Here is a 10,411-nt window from a genome sequence, read left to right as displayed (position 1 = left end):
TAATATTAATTATTGAAATCATGTTATGTATAAAAATTGCTTGTCTCCAGTGTGTAATATTGTATTACCATTCATAGCATATACAGTGCAAGAAGTGGGTTATCAGCTATCATTTTAATTAATTATCAGGTGTACAGATAAATTGTCAATGTCAAACATTCACTGAGGTATGATTAAGACTTTTTGTGCCCTCTGTAATTATTCTACACTACCGCCCACAGGATGAGTATGGCGTGCACAGTAAACTAGTCGCCGCTGGCGGCAACAAGTAATCGAAAAAAAACATTGTTCAAAAAGCCTAATCTGTCACGCTTTGTTTTTTAAAGCATGTTTTTAAAGTAGTTTACACAGTCCTCGGCAGACCAATCATAGAATGCGCAGCAACGGCATGAACTGAGCATGGGAAAGAGTCCTGAACGTGCAACAAGTGATCTAAGCTACGAAGGCAGTTCAAGCAACCTCAAACAACTTAAAGAGAGAAAACTCAAAGGAGAAATGATCACTACATACAATATATTATGGAAAATATACAAGATGAAGAAGAACGGTTTTTTCAATTTGAGAACAAGTAAGGAAAGAGGACATGGGTAGAAAGTGGAAAGGCAAACGAGCCAGAGAGAGAGAGAGGTCAGAACCCACTCATACACCGAGAGGGTGGTCAAGAAGTGAAACTCACGTGAAGTGATGGTGGATGTCATCTCCATCTTAGTCTTCGAGAAAAAATACAACAAAAAACTAGAACGCAAAAAAATTTAATCGCAACCAGTTACAAGTAGGTAAGAGACGGGGTACAATAAGCAAGATCTCACTCTTCATGGGGGACACACACACACACACACACACACACACACACACACACACACACACACACACACACACACACACACACACACACACACACACACACACACACACACACACACACACACACACACACACACACACATACACATACATATATATTATATGAAAACTGAGAGGTTAGCGTAGAGAGAGAGAGAGAGAGAGAGAGAGAGAGAGAGAGAGAGCATGCCAGGATGGTGTTACAGCTACTCACAGGATCCGGGACCCCTCCTAAAGGAGGTAAAGGCAATGTGGGAATTCCGCAACGTCTAGGGACTTCCCGAGTCTGTCTTAATACCAACGAAGCTCACTATTGTTGTAGACATGGTGTCGATCAACCATGCTTCCACCAACAGTGATACCAACTTAAGTCTCAAAAACACACACCTCCCGATTTCCTGTATGTTATTTATCTTGAATTGCTTAGAGGTAAACATTATCCTCGTGTAATATCTTCACCCTCTGGCCTAGAATGTTATCCTTACCCTGTGGCCTTGGACGTTATCATCATCCTGTAGCCTTAAACGTTATCCTAATCCTATGGCCTTGAACGATATTCGCAGTCTATGTCCTTGAATGATATCCTCGCCCTGTGGCCTAGAGCATTATCCTCATCCTGTAGCCTTGAACGTTCATCACCCTGTGACAATAAATGTTATCCTATCCCTATGGTTTTGGACGTTATCCTCAACCTTGTGGCATTGGACATTGCTCTCATCTTTTGGCATTAACGTTATCGTCACCATATAACCTTGGATATTATCCTCACCATGTGGCCTTAAACATTATCCTCACCCCTGTGGCTTTGGGACGTTACCCATCACTCTTTGGCACCCTCTGTTGTTGATGTTATCATCACCCTCTATCTTTGAACGTTATCAGCACCCTGTGGCCTTGAACGTTTTCGGCACCCTGTGGCCTTGAACGTTTTCGGCACCCTGTGGCCTTGAACGTTTTCGGGACCCTGTGGCCTTGAACGTTTTCGGCACCCTGTGGCCTTGAACGTTTTCGGCACCCTGTGGCCTTGAACGTTTTCGGCACCCTATGGCCTGAACGTTAGCCTCCCACAGTGGCCTTGAACGTTATCCCTCACCCTGTGGCCTTGAACGTGACCTTTACCCTGTGACCTTAAATGTTATCCTCAATTCCTCACCTTGAGGCCTTGAACGTTATCGCCACTTTGTAGCCTTGAAAGTTATCCTCACCCTGTGACATTGAACGTTATCGTCACTCCGTGGCCTTAGACGTTATCCTCACCCTATGAACTTGAACCTTATTCTCACTCAATGGCCCTGGACGTTATCGTTACCCTGTGGCCTTGGATGTTATCATTTATATGCAACCTTGAACTTTATTCTCTGCCTATGGGCTTGAACATTATTCTGATCCTTCTGCCTTGAAGTTATAACATTTGTGAAGAAGGAAATATCCCATTCTAATTTGTTTCTTAAATTGCAAATACGCGTTTTGAATACAAAAAATAGCCTGTTATTATCAGAATATAGCCCAGTACCTTATGTCCTATATAAAATTCGAGCGTTTCAAATAGCAAACACATTAAGATATAGTTTATTATGTTAGTAATTAACAAAACAGAACAGCATTACCCAATACAAACATGCCTTAATACCATTTTTCTATTAAAATAGCTAATTTCAACTGAGACATTTTTTCATAATATTTATTAAGAAACTAAAATGGCCTAAAAAACTAAACTGGCCGAAACGCTGTGCGTATTAGCAAGAATGTAAGAACACCAATGTTATGTACTCTCACAACCTAATGTACCCTCTTGTATATAAATAAATGAATAAATAATAAAGTGTGATAGGCTTTCTCGGCATAATTCAAGGTTTGGTGTTGACTTTAAGGTCTCTCAGCCCCTGGACTATTATTAAGGCCATGATACATAATTATTGATGTCATATAGCATATATATTTTATTCTTGAACATAGTCCAGAACTAAAGTAAACATTTTATAGACACACAGATCAGAGGGGTGTACCTCAGAATGTATATACTCCCTGATCTGTCATAGATTTTTGTAAGAGTGCCGTTAGCTTTTATCCATATAATGTAAAACATATACATAAGTTCATTTTTCAGCGAAGGATGAATTTATTGGGCAGCATCACTCATCCAAAGAGTGAATATACCGCCATAACAGCTTGCACAACACTCCCTCTCCCCCGAATTGAAAGAAAATTCGCAGCACACCCATACGCAACTTGGACTTACTAACAACAGTAAATTCACCCCTCAAACTTGACAACATATACTACATAATACATTGAACAAATCTACTAGTCAAATAGATCTAACGACAAACAATATTCTATATATATACAGGGTTAGTTCTGACTCAATATGTGGAAAGAAAACGTACGTTGTTCTCTTCCTGTGAGGAGTGGTGGAAAGTTTAGAGGCACCCCATACTCATCCTGTGAACATTGGTGGATAGGTTTCAGGTTCCCCATACCCATTATGTGAGCGGTGGTGGAGAGGTTGCAGAATCCATCCCCTCCTCATACCCATCCAGTGAACAATGGTGGAATGTTAGACGCATCCCATACCCATAATAATAATAATAATAATAATAATAATAATAATAATAATAATAATAATAATAATAATTTATTTGCAAGAATGTACAATGGGTTCGAGAGATTACATAAGATTGGTATTTTTACATTCAAGCAAAGCCACTAACACGCATAGAGTTTCGGGCAGGTCCTTAATCTAACATATTATGAAAGATGAAAGGGTACATTGTAGCAAGGTTTTTATATCAACAAATAACTGCAATATAAGTTTACAGAGGTTATTGCACTGGTAAGGATATATGTCTTAAGTAATAATATTGGGGAAGTGGGTAGTACAAGATACAGTGTGAGTTTGATGCACAAGGGTAGGAAACTATAGGATGAAATTACGTACTTTTTTATTTTACTTTTCATCAGGCATGTTAGACAATTAGATTAGGTTAGACAAATTTTTTAGAAATTTGTTAGCCAATTATATTAGGTTAGACATTTTTTTAATTCATCAGGGTGTGAGTTCTAAAGATTGGGCCCTTTTATTTGCATGAAGTGTTTGCACAGATTTAGTCTGACTCTGGGGATATCAAAGATATATTTATTTCTGGTGTGGTGCTCATGGGTTCTATTACACCTATAAAGGAAAATTTTCAGATCAAGATTAGCATTTAGGAACAAGGTTTTGTACATGTAGATAGCACATGAGAATGTGTTAAGTGAGTGAATGTTTAGCACGTTAAGGGACTTAAATATCATTTATGGACTGGACGTGCATAATAATTTATGTGAGCGGTGGTGGAGAGGTTGTAGAGGACATATTTCATACCTATCCTGTGAACCTATCTCATACCTGTCCTGTAGTGGAAAGGTTAGAGGCACCGCATACCCATTCTGTGTGCATGTACTGGTTGCCACTCTAACTTATCCGCTCACAAAATGGGCATGAGGGATTCATTTGTAAATCTTCCACTGTGTTAGTAGCTTTGCAAGAATGTACTACGTAATCACCAACAAAGGCACTTTCACAAACACTAGCTCATCAAGATTGTAACTTGCTTAGTTAAATTAATTGTAGGGCTCAGTCCCTGAGCTCATTATGTGCCTCTGTAACACTTTCCACTACCGCCCACAGGATGGGTATGGGGTGCATAATAAATTAATTAAACTAAGTAACAACACCACCCCTGTACCGTCTGGTATGTATATACATAAATAATGTATGGGGTCCTTTGACAAACCACCGGCTTCTTGTCATCGTCGAGGCCACTAGAGTGTCGGAGGCGGGACCAAAGAGATAAAGCTCAACCCCCCACAAGCACAATTAGGTGACTGTTGTTGTTGATGATCTAGGGGGCGACACTAGAGTGTAAGTGACCTTCAGGTAAATAAATAAAAGCGATGTCGTCTTCCTCTTGATGGTAGGTGCAGTTTGCATGAAGGATTTATCCTCCCGATGACTGCACAACACGATATCTTCTTCTTCTTTATAGTAGGTGCAGTTTGCATGAAGGATTTATCCTCCTGATGACTGCACAACACGATATCTTCTTCTTTCTAGTAGGTGCAGTTTACATGAAGGATTTATCCTCCCAATGACTGCACAACACGATATCTTCTTCTTCTTCTTTATAGTAGGTGCAGTTTGCATGAAGGATTTATCCTCCTGATGACTGCACAACACGATATCTTCTTTCTAGTAGGTGCAGTTTGAATGAAGGATTTATCCTCCCGATAACTGCACAACACGATATGTTCTTCTTTATAGTAGGTGCAGTTTGAATGAAGGATTTATCCTCCCGATAACTGCACAACACGATATGTTCTTCTTCTTTATAGTAGGTGCAGTTTGTATGAAGGATTTATCCTCCTGATGACTGCACAACACGATATCTTCTTCTTTCTAGTAGGTGCAGTTTGAATGAAGGATTTATCCTCCCGATAACTGCACAACACGATATCTTCTTTCTAGTAGGTGCAGTTTGAATGAAGGATTTATCCTCCCGATAACTGCACAACACGATATGTTCTTCTTCTTTATAGTAGGTGCAGTTTGTATGAAGGGTTTGTCGTCCCGATGACTGAACCAACACGACATGTCGTCTATGTTGTGTTGATTTAGGGGCGACTACGAGGTTTGTTTTGAAAACTAAGACAGTCAGTTCATTTACTCCGTCAATATTTACGTTTTCTTTGATGGTTCAAATCCATGTCAGCCATATTTACGGATAACTTAGGCACACAAAAATACAAAATCTAATTGAGTTGAGATGAAATTTATGCCAAATATAATTAATATTACGGTAGCTAAGCTTAATCTCTGCACACAAATTAATTTTCAGTCCGATTACTGAACTACATTTATTCACACATATGTGATACTATGCTGACTTGTACCCCGTTTATCGGTACATCATAATTATATCATAATTATACAATGTATAATTGTATATACAATTATACATTTTATACAATGAGAGTTTACTTCAATCTTGAACTGCCCGACTATTTGGGATGGACGGTAAAGTGACGGTCTCACTTCGAGCAGGTCTGCGTTCAATCCCCGACCGTCCAAGTAGTTGGGCACCATTTCTTTCCCCCGTCCCATCCCAAATCCTTATCCTGATCCATTCAAAGTGCTATATAGTCCAGATGGCTTGGCGCTTTCGCCTGATATTTCCCCTTCAGTCCTGAACTATGAGGGCAGAACCAAAAAATAATGGTGGAGGACTTAACTAATATAACACACCCACGGTTATATGTATGCCTTAAGCCCAACGCTTAAAAGATAAAAGAATTTTTATTGACAGTATATTATACTAACAGAAAACATACAAACAAAAAATATTTTATAAGATATAGAAAGGATCAGCATTCCTGGGGTAATAATACTACATAAGAAATAGAATAATATATATATATATATATATATATATATATATATATATATATATATATATATATATGTCGTACCTAGTAGCCAGAACACACTTCTCAGCCTACTATTCAAGGCCCGATTTGCCTAATAAGCCAAGTTTTCCTGAATTAATATATTTTCTCTAATTTTTTTCTTATGAAATGATAAAGCTACTCATTTCATTATGTATGAGGTCAATTTTATTTTATTGGAGTTAAAATTAACGTAGATATATGACCGAACCTAACCAACCCTACCTAACCTAACCTAACCTATCTTTATAGGTTAGGTTAGGTTAGGTACCCTAAAAAGTTAGGTTAGGTTAGGTTAGGTAGGTTAGGTAGCCGAAAAAACATTAATTCATGAAAAGTTGGCTTATTAGGCAAATCTGGCCTTGCATAGTAGGCTGAGAAGTGCGTTCTGGCTACTAGGTACGACATATATATATATATATATATATATATATATATATATATATATACATATACATATATACATATACATATATACATATATATATATATATATATATATATATATATATATATATATATATATATATATATATATATATATAATCAAAATGTTTATTCAGATAAAAGTACATACATAGAAGATGAGTTACAAACATAATGTTGGATTTATAGATAACGCTAGTACATACAATGCCTAAATCCACTAATACGCATAGCGTTTCGAGCAAAGTGTGGGGGGGAAACACTTAGACTAAAACTTAATAGTAATTGTTACACATCCCCAGGAAGCAGCCCGTAGCAGCTGTCTAACTCCCAGGTACCTATTTACTGCTAGTTGAACAGGTGCATCAAGGTGAAAGAAACTATGCCCATTTGTTTCCGCCTCCAAGGGGGATCGAACCCGGAACCTCAAGACTATGAATCCGAAGCGCTGTTCACTCAGCTGTCAGGCCCGGCTAGGATTTGAACCCATGCCGTCCAGGATCACCCCTAAACGTACATAGTACCGTGACCACCGCACCAATGTTCGTCTGCAATGATGAACGATTATTGGTGGGTGGTCATGAATCCTGGCCGGGTCAATTAGCAACCTAAAGTGATGTACTTAATGATGGAATGAATAAACTACAGTGGGCGCAACATCCGAGGGTGGAGTTAGTACAATATTGAATTAAACTACAGCTTAAAGGATGAGTATGGGTTCCACAATAAACTACCATTCGCAGAATTAGTATGGGATGCACAGTAAACTCACAGGATATGTATGGGGTTCACTACAGGTCATAGGATCCACTATCGCTCACACAATGGCTATGGGGTCCACTATTGTTCCCAGGATGGGGCATATGGTGCATAATAAATGAACTAAACAAAATCACCGCTGAAGGCAACAATCAATACAGAGCTCAGCGGTGAGCATCGCTTACACATGCTTTTTTTTTTTACTGGCAATCAATGTGTACATGAAAGTTATACAGTAAACTGATGATACTATGAGCTGAACGTATTGACTTATAATTTTCAGGGTGACTAAAGCACAACCGGGATGAGGAGACATTTTAGAAAAGTGATAGCGACATCGGATGCAACAAAATGGCATCATTTTGGGAGCCTCGTCAAAATATAAGTACTTTTCCTGACTTTCCGCAAATTATTACTCATTGGAGCGAATATGAGCGCTTAATTATTGGTACAGATCCACTTATTATATATATAAATATATTGGTGTGTTTAGTTATTATTATATAGGGTGTCGGCACCGAAATCTCGACAGTGGCTTACATATGTAAGTAATCATCAAAAGAAGGCACCAAGCCGGGAAGGCTATGTGTCACAATGCCTCTCGTGCATGTGACGTCAGGCAACCACCTGTTGAGGGGTCAAAGGACGCTGCAAATACGGATTACGTCTACGGCGTCACAAGGGAATAATGAGATGTATCTGTTTTAAGACTAAAATTGGCTGAAATGCTGTATAGTTTCGATCCTTGTAAATTGTTACAATTGTCATTCTCATATGATGCATTTACATCTGATCCTGTAAACATATCCGAACACAGCGTCATTTGGTCCCTTACAGGTACTCGCGTGACGTAACAGGCAAGGAGTCATTAGAATGCTATTTAATTACTGCAGGGATCAAAGTTTCCGCACTGTATATACACGTACCGTAGATTAGTTTACGACCAGCTTATGTCCGTCCCATACCTCAGACCATTTCTCTTGCAAAATTGGGTGAGGCTGGAGGCTAACCCAAGCGTCTGACCTTGGACAGACATTCAAGTTCAAGTATGTTTATTGAGACAAGAAAGAAATACATCTCAAAGGGATAGAGTAGCTTAGGCTATTTCTAACCCCCCCCCCCCCGGACAGACATTCCCTTTTATAGTATTGCTATACATGAAGGCACAATGGGTTGTGAAAGTACATACGTTGATGATAAGGTAGTACATTCTTGCAGTGGCACTAACATGCATAGCGTTCCGGGTAAGCCCTTAAGCTAACAAATAAATGTAACAGAATTTGAATTCACATGATTACTACCTAAGTATAAAACTTTAAAAATAAATTACCGTTGAGATTTTATTTCTAGATTGTAGTACTTGTATACTATAAGTTAGTTAATGTGGCATAAGATACTGTGTGAGTTACTAGCACAAGATGGGATACTGTGAAGATGAATTAGTTACTTCATTATTCTACTTTTGAATGAAGTATAGTTTGGACAATTTTTGTAATTCATTAGGGAGTAAGTTCCATATGTTGAGTCCTTTTACTTCCATAGCGTGTTTTTAATTTAGTGAGATTTAAAGTATCAGATATCATTATCATATTTATATCTGATGTAATGCTCATGGGTTCTATTACAATCATCTAGGAAAAGTTTTAAAACAGGATTAGACTCTAGGAATAAGGTTTTTCAAGTGTAAATAGCACAAAAGAATGTGTGGAGTGAGTGTATGTATAGCAAGTTCAGGAATTTAACCAGCGAAGGGCTCTGTTGTCCGAAGACAGAATTTGTTTTAGTTCTGATAGATGAGTTTTTCTTGGGGTGATGATGGACTTGAGGCAGTGTACAATGGTTGAACAGATACCGTAAGTTAGAGCGGGATAAATTAATGAGTAGTATAGTGTGAGAAGAGCAGACTGAGTAACATAATAACTGATATTAGAGAATATACCAGCAGTTTTAGAAACTTTTTGGGCTACGTGCTGTACAATTCAAGTGAGCATGAAACACTGAATCACAGTATGTGAGCACTAACGTTGTCTCTTCTCTATGTATAGGCCAAGGAACTTTGCCTCATTTTTACTATCAATGTTTACATTGTCTGTCTGATGGTGTCTTTGGTTCAACGATTGGTTTCCAAATAAAATTGTAGTAGACAATTTCTAAGCTCAGTTGGGAGTTTGTTGGTTGACAACCACTATTAGACACTGAAGATTGTCTCTACAAGTCGTCTTCATGCCAATTATATTTCTTTCTAAGTTTCCTAATGATTTAGAGTTGTTTTGATGATAATGTGTTGCTCAGTTGCCTTCTATAAGATGAAAATTCTCCAAAACAGCACCCGAGTTCCGTCCTTCGCTAAAATTCGTTCCAGTCCCATTATTATCTCAAACAACTTGAAATGCTCTGATAAATGCATTTAGCCTTTAGCAGAGAGTGCTAGTTGAGCACTCCGACTGCTGGGGTCAAAGCAGGTGTTTGTAATTGGTTGTTAATTGTTGTTAAAAGTGTTTAAGTTCATATTTTGGCGGGTGTGAGGGGGAGAACCTCACCCGGCCCAGCGTCTTTGTGTGGTCGCGTGTGGCTGTTCCCGTCACCAGGCTCACCCCGGCTCCTCTTCCTCACCATCTCTCTCGCCTCCTCCAGCATACACCAGCAAGATACCACAGTACCCAGCAAGATAAAGGATCAGTAGAAGTGTTGGCGCGGCGGTCGTGGCGTTGCAAGTGAGTTGCCCGCGTGTAGAGCCTCAGTTGCAGGCCGGCGTTGATCAGCTGATCTGACAGGGAACAGCGGTGGCGTTAGCAGTAGAGTTGCTCAGCTCCAGAGTCATGGAAAACCTCCCATAATTTCCTCGTCTCAGGCCTCTTCGTAAGAGTATGTGAGTATGGAGGCGAGGGATAGTCCCGTC

General features: G+C 39.0%; 1 protein-coding gene across 6 annotated transcripts in view; it reads left to right on the top strand.

The window, feature by feature from the left end:
- The window catches only part of LOC123770686 (ubiquitin-conjugating enzyme E2 E1), a 56,779-nt gene that overhangs the window by 27,460 nt on the left and 18,908 nt on the right, over positions 1 to 10,411 (top strand). For 3 of the 6 annotated variants that reach the window (XM_045762775.2, XM_045762777.2, XM_045762773.2), the window contains exon 1: positions 10,233 to 10,381. The exons of 2 other annotated variants lie outside the window; for them this stretch is intronic. The gene's annotated coding sequence lies outside the window, so the exon portion shown is untranslated. One more of the 6 variants, XM_045762774.2, reaches the window with a different exon arrangement.

This window comes from Procambarus clarkii, chromosome 56 (genome assembly GCF_040958095.1).
Source record: "Procambarus clarkii isolate CNS0578487 chromosome 56, FALCON_Pclarkii_2.0, whole genome shotgun sequence".
Classification (NCBI taxonomy): Eukaryota; Metazoa; Arthropoda; class Malacostraca; order Decapoda; family Cambaridae; genus Procambarus; species Procambarus clarkii.
The sequence above is the reverse complement of the archived record's forward strand: the minus strand, read 5'-3'. Positions and strand labels throughout refer to the sequence as shown.